Source organism: Papaver somniferum, chromosome 11 (assembly GCF_003573695.1).
Source record: "Papaver somniferum cultivar HN1 chromosome 11, ASM357369v1, whole genome shotgun sequence".
Lineage (NCBI taxonomy): Eukaryota > Viridiplantae > Streptophyta > Magnoliopsida > Ranunculales > Papaveraceae > Papaver > Papaver somniferum.
The window spans coordinates 110,775,181-110,790,295 of record NC_039368.1 but is presented as its reverse complement, the minus strand read 5'-3'; positions in this window follow the sequence as shown (position 1 = coordinate 110,790,295).

The following is a 15,115-nucleotide window of genomic DNA, read 5'->3' as shown; positions in this document are numbered from 1 at the left end:
TGAGTAAGAGAAGACCAGAAACTTGCTCTTTGATTAGAAATAGGAGGACCATAGATACAAAATAAATGCCATGAGCCTCTTGGACCATTGTTATGATCAAATGCATGGATTAGATTAGAAGAAGTAGATATAATTTTTATATTAACATCTTATTTCCATAAAAGCCACAGACCCCCACTTCTACCTATCGACGAAACTATACAAGAGTTTTCAAAACCAAACTGATTGATTCTTTGATTAATAACAGACTATGACGTTTTAGTTTCCGATAAAAATAAAATAGATGGACTAGTACCCCTGAGGAAATAGTGAAGAGTTCGAATTGTTGGTTATTTCCCATACCCCAACAATTCCAAGAAAAGATCAACATTTATCTTGCGGCATTTGAGGATTAGCCGCCTTACCATTTGCAGTTGTAGTTTTTGAAGAATATTTCCTTTGTAACTTGAGCTGTGGAGAATTTCTTCTGATGTAATCTTCATCCTGTTCTCGTTTGTATCCTTGTCCACCAATGTTTTCATCAGTATAAACCGATGAAGATTGTCCTTAAGATCTTGCTTGCATCTTCCAATTATTCTGATTAGGATTTGGTTGAGGCAAAGGTTTTGCAACCACTTTTTTCATTCCCACTGAAGCATGGTTCTTTGCATAGGATACAATAGGGTTAAGAGAAAGTAGACTTTCAATGATAATATGGTCATGATCTGGAAGCCTGAAATTGTTGCAAATGTTATCATTCCTTGTTACAGATACACTATTATTAGCATTGTCTTGCATAAACTGCTTCCCTCTTGACAACATCATATTCATACGATTCTGTTCAACCCGATGTTCCTCCATATAATATGAGACCCTCCTAGAAATTGAACCCACATCCAAATTCCTGGTCTGACACGATATTGTTTTTGGTATCCAATCGCCAAATTAGTTCTTTCATTACTATGTGCTGCAGTGGAGAAAGAATTACCCATTGAAGATGTTGGAATGAAACGACCATGATTATGAGTAAAAGAGTGTTTTTTTCTTGTATCAACTGTCGGAGATTCACCAACAATATAAAATATCTTTAAACTCTGGAACCTCCTTGGTTTGTGACTTTGCAGATACATTGATAGAAGGATGGTACACCGCTTTGATCATATCCAGAGCTTGTTGACGAAGATGTTCTGGGTGATTTTGAAAAACAAAATCCTTGTAATCACTGACCTTTGGGAAGTTACGCATCAGATGACCAATGAACCCACAAAAAAAGAAGAATTTTGGCAACCTTTCATACTTAATGGTAACTTCATACTTGGGATTGGTTGGCAATGGGAATGCGATAGCCTGTGGAAGACGACGGTTAAGGTTAATATGTTTTTTAGTTCTTGCAAATTTACCCCAGGTTGTCGCTTCATAAATATGGATTGGACGTGTTTCTCCAATTTGAGAAACAAACCCATGAACAAACATCACACTTAGATTTTCAACTGGAAGATCATGAATTTGCAGACCAAATTCAACCGTCTCAAACTTGTAGTCACAAGGTAGTTTCCACAGAGTGCGCCTCTCTAATGCATAGAGATCTTCCTTAATGATCCGTGGAATTCCATCCGTTATCATATCTGTATCCGCACGAGACTCAAATTTTATTAAGTATGTGTCATCAGTGAATATAGAGACGTAGAATGCATGGTTTGTTTTTCAAATTTTTTGAAGGATTTCTCTCACAATAGTAATTTGAAGGGATTTGTTAGCGATGATTTTGAGAACCAAACACATGTTGTGATATAATTTTGAACCAGGGAAGTAGGTGTTGATATTGATTGTAGAAGATGTTTTTTCATGCACCAAAATATTTGCAAAATCCTGTAGAAGATCATTCTGCAAGTGTGATTCAAAGTTTTCTTGATTGGAAGACATGGTGTAGATGTTGTTTTGAAATCTGAAAAGATAGAGGAACCACAAATGGCTTATAAACAGTAGTTCATAAAGAACCGACAAAGACAGTTACAGAAGCAGTTTTAGCAGTTACAGGGAAGTTGATGAAAAAGGATAATGGTTTGAAAATGGATTATGGAGGAGGGAATTATGGATTCATTAAATGATTCAAACCATGATTCAGTAATGATTAAGCAGTTGAAATTTGTCTTGAGATTTAGATTGAAGCAAGATTGAATACAGAAGATGGCTGGATAATTTGACTTTACATCCGCCTAAACCAAAATAACACTTTTCCTACAATTTTGTACTTACATGATTGTATTTTCGTTAAAAAATACAATTAATAATTGACACAATGATAGAATGATAGAGGAGAAATGATTAATTACGACTGACAGAACAATTCCGTCAGAAGAACAGTGAAATTAATGGTTGTTTAATGAAAAACGATGAAGAATTGCAGAGAGGAGAGAGATATTATAATGCTTGTAGAATTTTAAATATCAATATGATGAGACGTCTATTAATCGCATGTTTTTAAGCTCAATCGAATATTTTTTTGCTGTTGAGGAGAGAATTTCACCTACTTCATTTTTTTTTGTTTGATGGAAGAGGTATTACCTCATAATTTCATTAATACGAAATTTTGTTTACATTGATCAATTACATCTAAAATCGGATAAAAACAATCCATACAAAAATTACATATTTCATAAACGAAAATAGAAAATTGTACATAAGTTTTATAACCCATTGGAGAAATTGACATCCTTCTAATGGTTTCAAACCATTTTGTTTGCTGATCTTTTGTTTCTAGATCATCATCATCATTGATGTAAGATGCTTCCATAAAAAAGAAGTAATATGCCCTTATTGATATCATCATATTCCATATCGGTCTTACTTTGATTTGCTGAAATAGATCGTCTCCTACCAAAGTGTATTTGATAAGAGTGCAACACCACCAAATAAAGCCGTAATGGCTATGAGATAACAAGTCTTGATAGCATAAAACTACCATTAGACTGATGAGAAAATAAGTAGGTGTAGATGGTAGATTTTCGACAAAGGCTAAAATCATAAAACAATAATTGTACATACTCCTGATCCAGCAATCATATGAGTATTGAGGATCATGTCTCTCATCGAAGCATGAAAGTTCATGCCGCATGAACCTCTGACTGAGAATACTGTCTCTTAGAGCATATGCAGATGTGAAGTCTCTCAACTGAGACAACGGCATATCTCATGAATACTGAGCAATTTCAGTAATTATTTTTATATAGAATCAAACGATTGGACGGCTCCTAGACAGCTTGCCTGCTAGTATAGAGCGATAACGCCTTCAGGATATAACAATGTTTTCCCTGACTATATAAAAGACATGTGTATATAAACATTATGATTGGACGGCTCCTAGACAGCTTTCCTGCCAGTATAGAGCAATAACGTCTTCATGGTGCAACAAGGTTTTCCCTGACTGTATAAAGAAAATATGACGTTTCAACAAGATTATGTTTCTCAATTCTCAGATAATTAATGCTCCTAGACAGCATGCCTGCTAGTATAGAGCCATCAATTAATTATCTCTAATCGCTAACTGAATATTCAACAATATTCTACGATTTTTCGTAATATTTCATCACTTCAATTCATGGTTTTCCCAGCAGAATTCCATGGATTAGTAATAAATATTCAACGAACGGGCATCTGAGCCGCTATCGAGTAAGCCCCGACCAAAATGGTGCAAGTTTACTCAGCAATAATGCACAAACGAGCACTTGAATGCACGAACGAACATTCCAAAACACGAAGGAACGATGAACCTATGCAAAATAGGAAGAAAAATAATAATAATAAAATATTAGAAAAGGCACTAGGGGACTAGGCTCATCGTCCGGCCAGTAATGTCGTGGCTAGTCCCACGCCCAATTCTATATTTTATCATATTTTTATTATTTTTCCCTGATCTCATGAAAATCCCTTCATTTGAGCAAATCTCCTTCATCTCAAGGAAACTCCTCAGTCTCATGGTGTTTCTATCAAAGAAATAATAAAAATTAGGAAAGGTGTCGTGGGACCGGGATCACTAGCTGGACGGACATGCCCTAGCCGTGGCCGGTCCCACACCTCATGTCTCTTTATTATTTTATTATTATTTCCCTCATCCCATGAAAGTTCCCTGATTTCATGATATTTCCGTCAAATCATGAAAATTACATAAGATTAGGGAAAAGCTCACGAACCGGGATCATTGGCCGGCCGGCCATGCCCTAGCAGTGGCCGGTCCCACACGCCCATGTCTCATTATTTTAATATTATTTGTTTCCCTCATCTCATGGAAACTCCTTCACTTCAAAGAAACTCCCTAGTTTCAACAAACTCATTGATCTCATGATATTCCCTAAAATCATGAAAATAATATAAAATTAGGAAAAATGCCATGGGACCGTGCTCATTGGCCGGCCGACCATGCCTTGGACGTAGTCGGTCCCACACTTCATAAATCCCCATTTTATTATTATTATTATTTCCATAATCTCATGGAAATTCCTTAACCTCATGAAATTCCTCAGTTTCATGGTATTTCCTTCACATCAGGGAAAATACATAAAACTGGAAAAGCTATTGCGGGACCGAGCTTGCTAGCCGGCCGACCATGCCCTAGCCGGGGCAGGTCCCACACCATACAATCCCCTATTTTGTTAATTATTTTTCACCATCTCATGAAGATTCCTCAGCCTCAGCAAAACCCTGAATCCTTCATATTTTCTCAAAATGTTGCTCAAACGCGCATCAGAAAATATCGAAACTCTCAGGACTGAGACACGGGCATGATGGTGACACGAGCATGTCTCCCTGACGGACCAAGGCCGGCCTCAGTGCTTGCAAAGAGCCGGTCCCACATGTTTTGACAATTTTGACCTAATTTTCTCAATTGCTCATATTGGGTCGAAACTTTTCTCAAACGGCTTGGAGTTTGCTCAAACGACCATCAGCTGGTCCCACGACCACCAACGTTCGGTCTCATGCCCTCTTGGCTGGTCCCTCATCTCTTCATTATTAGGTTTCATCACCCAAAGTTGGGACGAGCACCATTTTAATAAATGATTAAACCAACATTTAATCATCCTTTCACCAACTGGTCTTCAAGAGACTTTGGAATTTTGCTCACTTGAGCATCTAGGCGTGACATGGTTGACTCGTCATCCCATGTAGCGGGCCCTCCTTCACTCTGTGGTTGATTTTCAATAAATCATCAATTGATCAAAAATTAGGGTTTCAAATCCAGAGCTCTGCAAAAACATAATTCTGAGCAGATTCAAACACTAATAATTTTACGTTGATCCCGTGATCAACACTTTAATAATTATGCTCGGCTCAGATGTCAGCATCTTAAATTAATATTTTGCTCAGACGACAATATTTGCTCAGACTAAGGAATATTAATTAACTATCAATATTCAACGATACCTACAATTCATCAAACGAGCAACATTTGTTCAGACGAGCAATATTTGCTCAGACTAAGGAATATTGGTTTATCTATCAATATTCAACGATTCAACAATATTTGCTCACCTTAAGTTATCAAAAAATCAATAATGATAACTTTGTCTCAACAGACATGCTCAATTCATGAGTCTCAGAACATTTGCAAATCACGTTCGACTCAGCAATACAAGGACTCATCGTCCCATAAAGTCAGCAACTGAATCCACAATCACGAGATGTCAATCGTGTCACATGGGGGATATTAACTAGGGTTTTGGTCTGGCAGTATACGGCACGTGTGTTCATACACACGGCGAGAATGTGAGTAAGTCGTGGAATCAGTTGGAGGAGTTAGCAAAGTAGTGGATATAAAATCAACCAAATCTCCGCATGATGAGTAACTGGTTTTAACACGATTTACACTCCCCACTCTTTTACTTTAACAACTGTCACACTTCATGGGATCAAGGTGTCTACAATTCTTGCAATATAAATAAGTCTTTGAATCATGATTGAAGGATGGGACAATCTTTCGTCAAAAAGACAATGTCTCGTCAAACAGACAACAAAAGATTAAGAACTCAACATCTGAGCAATTACTCTCAACAAAGCAAATTCAATCAATCAGAAATTATCTTATTTCTTCACACAGAATACACGACACACCTACAATCTTCGATCATCATTGATCTCACACATTTTTCAGCTTACCTCCTACAGATCGACCCATCCTCTCTTGTGACTGAATTGAATCTGGAACGACCATTGTCTTGGTTTAGGTCGGAGTCCTATAGATTGATCTCTCGAACTTAAAGCACTCCCTTCCTGTAGTGCATCTGTGTGAGGTTGAACATTTTCTTGGTTCAAGGAGTCTTCTTCGCACGGTCATCTCCTTAATTCCGTAAGAACCAGCAAATCGTTTTCCCCCATCTACAGATTGGCGACCACAATGAGATATCATTCTCTCGGTTGCAATCTCAGTTCTAACAAAGATGGTCGATCTTAGGTATGGTTCAATTACCAACTCGGTTTCAACACCCAACCCTAACATTACAAGCTCTAGTGGTACCGCGAATACCATTCCTCCAGCGCAACCTGCCAATACTCCTCCTGCGAATACAGGTACTCCAGTGATCACCCTTGCAAATAACGGTACTGGCGCCATTAACAATCCTCTCTTCGGCCGGTCCTCTGAAGAAGTCAGAGAAAATATGCCTACCATGGTGATCTCATGAAGGTGCAAGAAACTCTTGCCAAGAATCAGGTTGACATGGCTGCCACTCAGAAGGAATTATGCAATCATTTCAAGACTAGACAAGATATCAGAGAAAAACTCAAGAGAAAGGAAAATCCAAAGAAATATCTTCGGCTTCTGATCCTGAAGCCACTCCAATCCATGTTGTAGATGATGAAGAAATCCGCAGGGATGCAGATGACTCGCCAACAAAGGAACCTGCAAGTTTCATCACTCGTGAGACCTGGAGCACTTTTTGGAGGATCGAGGAAAAGACAAGGCATCATCTGTCCAGCGTCACCAACCTCCATATCCTGCTGCCACACAGAGAACTCCTCTCCCGAAAGGCTACACTTCTTTACAACGGAACATGAAATTCTCGAGAACATGTCTCTCGATTATTAGAATCATTAGGCATGAATACAATTATGTCGTCTGTATGAAAAAATTCTCAAAGTCTTAGACAGATCATACATCTGGTACAACAACATTGCACCAGGAAGTATCACCAGTTATGGAGAAATGATTAATGCTTTCTATATAAAATATTTCTTCGTTTCAGAGCAAATCACCCTCTCTGATCTTGGAAGGATGTTTCAAAGGAGCAAAGAACATCCTAATGATTATGTGAAAAGGTTCAGAGTTCAAGCCCTGGACTATCATGATCCAAATGTCACAGAGCAACAACTTGTAGACTTGTGCATCAATGGAATGATCCCGATCTATAGAGCTTTACTGGAAAATCTCCGGTTCCAGACCTTTTCAGAACTTCATGAAGAAGCTAAGAGATCAGCAACTACCGCACTTGCTTTACTGGAGAGAGCTAAAGCTACAAAAACTTAAGAACCACGAGAAACTAGAGGTTGCAGATGTTTGATCAACAAACAGTACAACGTCCAACCTTCCACAAACGTTGTTGCAGAAGGGAGCAAATGAAAAGCTGAGCCACAATGCAAGCATACTTCCTCAGCTCCTTTAAAAGAACAAAGGAAGGATAATCAAACTCGGAATGTACAAGCTCCAATCCAGCACGGAAGCTGATCAAGCAGAAGTTGACTTCCCTTTTCCCATTGAAGAGGTGATAAAATTTTTAGAAGTCTGGATCCAGGATGGTGCAATCAAGTTGCCATATGTCAGGAAAGAACCAACTGAAGAAACATGGAGAATCCTAGGTACTGTCACCTTCATAGATTCATTAATCATCCAACAAGTAACTGCAATATTTTGAAGCACATATTCAAAGAGAAGGTTGATCCACAATAGATTTAATTGGGGACTGAAGGAGTAGAATCCTCTCCAAATCATAAACTTTACACTCCCCGAACAACCAGTCAAAGAAGCAGTTCAATCGTTGATCGAGCATATCTGTGAATTGCTCTACCTATCTAAGGTACAAAGGAAAGACATGTTCAACACTGAATTATATTGTGTCAGACACATGTCCATCTCGGAAATACTCTTTGAACCTTCATCCACAGACAAGGAGATGCACGACTGGGGACTGCTTACCACAGTCTGTATCAAAGGAAATGAATTCAGAAGAATGTTGATCGATGTTGACGTCACCATCAACATCATTTCACTGAAAACCCTAAGATTCACAGGCATCACTCGACAAGAAGTTACTCGTGATCCCATCTCTATCAGAGACATTGAAGGAATGCTCGGAAACACTTATGGCTACATCACTCTCAAAGTGAACATAAGTTCAACCTGGACAGAAACCAAGTTTCACATAATCAGGAAGATCCAGGATATGACATGTTCTTAAGACGAGATTGAATCCATGCTGAGAAGATGGCTACTGACAAAGCGCCCTTGGTTGCACATCTCTCCAACGAAGAAAGTTCTGATCCAGAAGATTTGACGGACATTCCATCATCAGATTACTTGGAGTAATTTCAAACTTTGACGAGGTTGAAGCAAGAACCTGCAAAAGATGCATAGACATTCATCAAGAAGTTTCTCACTCAGGCAAGTCTCATTCCATGTCACATGTTATCCTACATGGGGACTCAATTCTGCTAGCAACTCTGCAAAACGTTATGAATGGTAGCTTCACCGCATTAGTATTTTACCAAGTGGTTGAATCTGATGTTTCTCCGAATCAAGCACTGAAACATCCATTACTGAGATGATGTCCAAACATGGCAAAGAACACTTTGGGCGTTTCTCCTGCAAGTCCATGTGTTCAACGAAATCAGAAAGCTCTGATGTCTATGCAAGTGTCGAATCCCACTACGGCAACGAAAGGTATGCTGAATCAACATAAGATACTCCAGGGCCGAGATGATCAAACCCCTAAGACATTCGATACTTAAGGAATGTACGCTTCAATGATCAAGCATCTAAGAAGCCTTCAAATTATACTCCCAATCAAAGAGTACACCTTCGATAATGACGCATCTGGCTACAACACAAATATCTCGACGATGACACACTGATTCAACACCATGCGCAATCAAAGTGTAACTAAATTACAATCGCTAATTCTTCATTATCCCATGATAAGACTTCTGAAACAGATGCAACATCATTCATCCATGGATGGAACAAACTCCTTCAACATACATTAGGGACTTGATCTTTTTGGAAATTTGCAATCTGATACGATTCCATGAAACTTCATCAATGGAACCTCTCTACATCACAATCCTTGCACTACCAAGGAACTTTTTCTCCTCACATCCAGAATGGAGACTGCCGCTGTTATCTGCCACAATAACATCGATTCCCTGACGAAGCCACTTCACAGTAGAGTCATATTCAGGAGAATTTGGGATGAAATCCTAGAACATCTTCATCTTATGAATGCTCAAATCGCCAACTAGTTTGTGAATGTGAAAGTCTCACTGGATGAAGGAGAAAAGGCTATATCGATAATCATGGTTCTAGCCTTTTTCGGTCTCTGGAGCAACTCCAAACATAGTATAGGCATCAACAAGGATATGTGGAGGAGCTCCGTTCACGGTCTCAGCATCAACAAGAATTTATGGAGAAATTTCAATCGTGATCTAGCATCAACGGTCTCAAGAGCAACATCCACATAACAGGGCTTCATCAATTAACCATTCTCTGAAGTATTGCTCGACTAAGCGGACTTCTCCAAGCACTAATGATTCATATCAAGGTATGTAGACATTAAGTATGTTCACATGAAATTCTTCCCAAAGCTTGCACGACTGGTGGGCACAATTCAAAGTCTTTTACAAGATGTTCTCATCACCTCTACAAGTGAGATACAACACACTTCATGCCATGGGTTTACAAAAAAACTATCAATGGGTGAGGAATGGGACAATGCTTCCTCAACAAAAGATGTTCTCCTACGTCTCTTCTACAACATACCAAAAGGGCGCATCAATCGGACACACGAGCTGAAAGATACGTCCTTTACCGCCAGGTCTATGAACTCTGAAAAATTTGTACCGGATTACAAATTACAAATGTGCACGCTTCGTTGTCTGGACCCTACAACTCAAAATTGAGTGATTATTTTATCATGTGATAACTTAGTATTTTATCTACAAAATTTGGGGTCAACCATCGAATTTCGACGTCGTATGAGGTTCCTACAGCTTCCAGAGCGTACAACATGCAAGCAGCAATTCTTAGACGGGATTTATAACTTCCACAGTCGATCGGTGTCCACCAGGTCTTTCCACTAAGTACATCATCAAGGTACCTCCAACTTCGACCACCTAGGTCTTTACATTAATTTTTCTACCTGGTTCCTCTATCCAAGTCTTGACAGAAGAAGAGAAAACGAAAAGGAGAAATTTAACAAAATACTGGGGACTGACGGTCCATTGATCATGCCGATCAGTTTCACAGTCCAAGACCCGTGGCGCCAGAATATCATGTGCTAATCATTCATCATAAAAGGAATGCTACCACCGGGAAATGAAACCATGGTCATTACACCACCCTTCTTGAGAGCATCCTCAGTTATGGTCTCGTGACCAGGGTTCCAGAAGTGATGTTTCTACGACTGACAGAAACAAGATGACTGCAAGCACCATGCTCATGTATCAATCAAGGGGTCCTGATTTCAAATGAATCAATGACATTGAAATCCTTCACCAACCGTTCAACATACAAGCGAATGGTCCAAAGACACAACAAGAGTGTTTTAAAACAAGCTCGTCTGAGATGATTTTACACTATCCTGCACAAAGAAGCGAGCTGGGAGAAATTGGTGAAGAATATAGGGACGGGTCATATACCATTCTCTTCGTATGGATGTCCTCTACAACATATCCAAAATTCATAGTAATTGATGAAAGCGCAAAGCGATGTGGTCGAAACATTGGACTACATGCCAGCTAAAAATTTTCTGAGAGCAACCTCAGTTATGGTCTCGTGACCAGGGTTCCAGAAGTGATGTTTCTACGATTGACAGAAACAAGATGACTGCAAGCACCATGCTCATGTATCAATCAAGGGGTCCTGATTTAAAATGAATCAATGACATTGAAATCATTCACCAACCGTTCAAGATACAAGCGAATGGTCCAAAGACACAACAAGAGTGTTTTAAAACAAGCTCGTCTGAGATGATTTTACACTGTCCTGCATAAAGAAGCGATCTGGGAGAAATTGGTGAAGAATATAGGGATGGTTCATATACCATTCTCTTCGTATGGATGTCCTCTACAACATATCCAAAATTTATAGTAATTGATGAACGAGCAAAGGGATGTGGTCAAAACATTGGACTACATGCCAGCTAAAAATTTTCTGGAAATCTCCTCGAAGTTTACTGTTTCTCCTATTTCAGCCCCTAAAATGCTCAAAATCGAAAATCTTCTTTTTTAAAGCTTGGAAATTTTCTGAGGATGAAAAAACATGGGTAGACCGCGAAAATCCGACATCGGACGAATATTCTACAACGTTTTTACTGAAAGACCTACTTCTGAATATTCTGTTGACGAATTATGACGAAATTCTTCGTTCATCCACATCTGAATCGATATATACACCATCAACACAAATCCTGACTTCATCTTCAGCCGATAGTCTCATTTGTTGAAGACGGTGGTGCTTCTACTGATAAGGGACGACTCCCAGATGATCGAGAGACATACAAAGTACCAGCTTTCCAACGTCTCTGAAAGGTTGATTCACCTCGGCATGGACATCTGCATAAGTCTTCATCTTTGACTTAGATATTTCTGAAGCGTTCGCCGGAAGATCCAGAAGGGTGGTTGTAACCAGAAGTCACCACTATCTAAGGCTAAAGACATGGAGTCATGGATATACAGATAATAAACACGCAACAAAAATGGTAACAATCCAACTCTTACCTATTTACAATTTCACTAGCTGTAGTGATTATAACATCAAAGTTTCGAAAACTTGCTCGTTCCTTCAAACCTGCAAAGACGAGCAAAATTCATTATTTAAAAATTATGTCTTGAATTTCATTAAACCGTGAACAACCCACATGAATTTTAACATCCACTGGTTTTTCGAAAATTGGACAGACGTCCATTCTACAATTGTAAAAACTTATATACATATATTATTTCACCATGTATAATTATCTACTTTCAACATTTTTTCAAAATCAAAACATTGGTTTTACAAAAATATATATATTTAACGTGAAACTCACGTAAGTTTGAAGAATAACATATATATTTTTTTTTGCTCCCTCGCGCGAGCATCTGTCTTTGAAGCGAGAGTATATTTTCAAAGATTTCTGAGAGCTCGAAGATAAAAAATTTCATGAAAGCTCATAAAAAAAAATTTATTACGACGCACGTCTGTTCAAAAAAAATCCTCTCGTACGAGCATCCACCTTTGAAACGAGAGTTTATTCCACTTTGTGAAATCTTACGTATTTGAAAAATAAAATTTTGTTTTTCGTGAAAGCTCATAGACAAAATTTTTATCATTAGACTCAGGTTTATTTTGTTTGTTTCTTAAACTAACGAACGAACGAACGTCCGCGCTAAAACTGATTCCTTTCTTGGGCCCGGATCCATGAACCCTAAACCGAGCAAGATTCCATCACCAAACCAGCGGTACTACACCACTTTACGCTCGTTAGACAATGCTCTATCATGCCACTGGGATCTTCATTCAAGCCATGGTTCACTCGTACAATCGAAAATCCGGTAACATCTTATCTTACAACTAAGTTCAATTACTTATTTCGATTATGACTAGAAAATCACCATCCAGTGCTGACTGAGGAACATGATCGTCCCTTACTAAGCAGGGGACTTAATGTAGATGGTGGATTTTCGACAAAGGCTAAAATCGTAAAACCATAATTGTACATACTCCTGATCCAGCAATCAGATGAGTATTGAGGCTCATGTCTCTCATCGAAGCATGAAGGTTCATGCCGCAAGAACCTCTGACTGAGAATACTGTCTCTCAGAGCATAAGCAGATGTGCAGTCTCTCAACTTAGACAACGACGTATCTCATGAATACTGAGCAATTTCAGTAATTACTTTTATATAGAATCAAACGATTGGACGGCTCCTAGACAACTTGCCTGCTAGTATAGAGCGATAACGTCTTCAGGATGTAATAATGTTTTCCCTGACTATATAAAAGACATGGGTAAATAATCATTGTGATTGGACGGCTCCTAGATAGCTTGCCTGCTAGTATAGAGCAATAATGTCTTTAGGGTGAAAAAAGGTTTTCCCTGACTATATAAAGGAAATATGACGTTTCAACAGGCTCATGTTTCTCAATTCTCAGATAATTAATGCTCCTAGACAGCATGCCTGCTAGTATAGAGCCATCAATTAATTATCTCTAATCGCTAACTGAATATTCAGCAATATTCTACGATTTTTCGTAATATTTCGTCACTTCAATTCATGGTTTTCCCAGTATAATTCCATGGGTTAGTAATAAATATACAACGAACGGGCATCTGAGCCGCTATTGAATAAGCCCCGACCAAAATGGTGCAAGTCTAGTCAGCAATAATGCACAAACGAGCACCTGAATGCACGAACGAGCATTCCAAAACACGAAGGAACGATGAACATACGCAAAATAGGAGGAAAATAATAATAAAATATTAGCAAAGGCGCTAGGGAACTGGGCTCACCGGACGGCTAGTCACGCCGTGGCCAGTCCTACGCCCAATTCTATATTTTATCACATATTATTATTCTTCCCTGATCTCATGAAAATCCCTTCATTTGAGAAAATCTCCTTCGTCTCAAGGAAACTCCTCAGTCTCATAGTGTTTCCTCATATCAAAGAAATAATAAAAATTAGGAAAGGTGTCGTGGGATAGGGCTCACGTGCCGGTCGGCCATGCCCTAGCCGTGGCAGGTCCCACACCTCATGACTCCTTATTATTTTATTATTATTTCCCTCATCCCATGAAATTTCCTTGATTTCATGATATTTTCCTCAAATCATGAAAACTACATAATATTAGGGAAAAGCTCACGGACCGGGCACATTGGCCGGCCGGCCATGCCCTATCCGTGGCCGGTTCCATACGCCCTTGTCTCATTATTTTAATATTATTTGTTTCCCTCATCTCATGGAAACTTCTTCACTTCAAAGAAACTCCCTAGTTTCAACAAACTCCTTGATCTCATGATATTTCCCTAAAATCATGAAAATAATATAAAATTAGAAAAAGTGCCATGGGACCGTGCTCATTGGCCGGCCGGCCATGCCTTGGCCATAGCCGGTCCCACACTTCCTAAATCCCCATTTTATTATTATTATTTCCATAATCTCATGGAAATTCCTCAGCTTCATGGTATTTCCTTCACATCAAGGAAAATACATAAAATTGGAAAAGGTGTTGCGGGACCGAGCTTGCTAGTCGGCCGAGCATGCCCTAGCCGGGCCGGTCCCACACCTTATAATCCCCTATTTTATTGATTCTTTTTCATCATCTCATGAAGATTCCTCAGCCTCAGCAAAACCCTGAATCCTTCATATTTTCTCAAAATGTTGCTCAAACGCGCATCAGAAAATTCGAAACTCTCAGGATTGAGACACGGGCATAATGGTGACACGGGCATGTCTCCTTGACCGACAAAGGCCGGCCTAGGGCTTGCAAAGAGCCGGTTCCACATGTTTTGTCAATTTTGACCTAATTTTCTCAATTGCTCATATTGGGTCGAAACTTTTCTCAAACAGCTTGGAGTTAGCTCAAACGACCATCAGCTGGTCCCATGTCCACCAACGTTCGGTCTCATGCCCTCTTGGACGGTCCCTCATCTCTTCATAATTAGGTTTCATCACCCAAAGTTGGGACGAGCACCATTTTAATAAATGATTAAACCAACATTTAATCATCCTTTCACCAACTGGTCTTCAAGAGACTTTGGAATTTTGCTCACTTGAGCATCTAGGCGTGACATGGTCGACTCGTCATCCCATGTAGCCGGTCCCTCCTTCACTTTGTGGTTGATTTTCAATAAATCAGCAATTGATCAAAAATTAGGGTTTCGAATCCATAGCT